Source organism: Sinocyclocheilus rhinocerous, unplaced genomic scaffold, assembly GCF_001515625.1.
Source record: "Sinocyclocheilus rhinocerous isolate Xijiao unplaced genomic scaffold, SAMN03320098_v1.1 scaffold345, whole genome shotgun sequence".
Classification (NCBI taxonomy): domain Eukaryota; kingdom Metazoa; phylum Chordata; class Actinopteri; order Cypriniformes; family Cyprinidae; genus Sinocyclocheilus; species Sinocyclocheilus rhinocerous.
Window position 1 is genome coordinate 179,975 of NW_015630020.1, and position 872 is coordinate 180,846.

Here is an 872-nt window from a genome sequence, read left to right on the forward strand (position 1 = left end):
TCAACAAAAAGAAGCACTGAGGTCTTCCAGTGGGTTTCTGACAAAATAAAAGTTGAGAAAAACCAAGAACTCCATCAACATTAATACATGTTATTATTGTAATTTTTACTGTTGTTCTGTAATAAAATAAAAAAGACAATAATAATGATGATAATAATAATTACAACAGCTCTATTAACACATTTATTATAGCATTCACACATAGTGTTCAGACTGGGATCTGTAATATTTTCTAATGTTTTAAAAGAAGTCTCTTCTGCTCAGTAAGGCTGCATTTATTTGTACAGTAAAAAATAAATGCATGATTCAAGAAGGGGGTCTCAAAAATGGCCAAAAAATATTATTTTACTAACTTATTAATTTTAAGTTAAATTGTGTTTTATTGATAAAATGTCTGTTAGAATGTTAAAAAAATGTTCAGCATTAAGTAAATATTTTTAAAGCACATTTTGGCTATTTAATTTATGCAATGGTGAAAAAAATGCGAAAAACCGTGTTCAGTATTCGGCCTTCTTTTTTGTTCGGCTTTGGCCAAGAATTTTCATTTCGGTGCATCCCTAATCACAGCAACTATTTGTTTTTATGTGAACTCTGGTACTTCTAGTGAGAGTCAAGCCAGAGCATATATCAGAGAGCCAGTGCCATTGCTGCCAGTGTGAACATTGCCCACTTATGTGCAATCACACTGATGAAAGATGAGGCATAGGCCTCGTATCTCCGGGCTGTAATTTTCAAGGCTAAGTGCTGGGATGCTAATAACACTCTTTGAAGTGGAACCTGCAAGCAACAAAAAGAGGAGGAGCTTTTCCTTTCTCCATTGAGCAGAGAATTCCACACAGGCGGGTCTGGAATTGTTATCAAAATTACAAAAT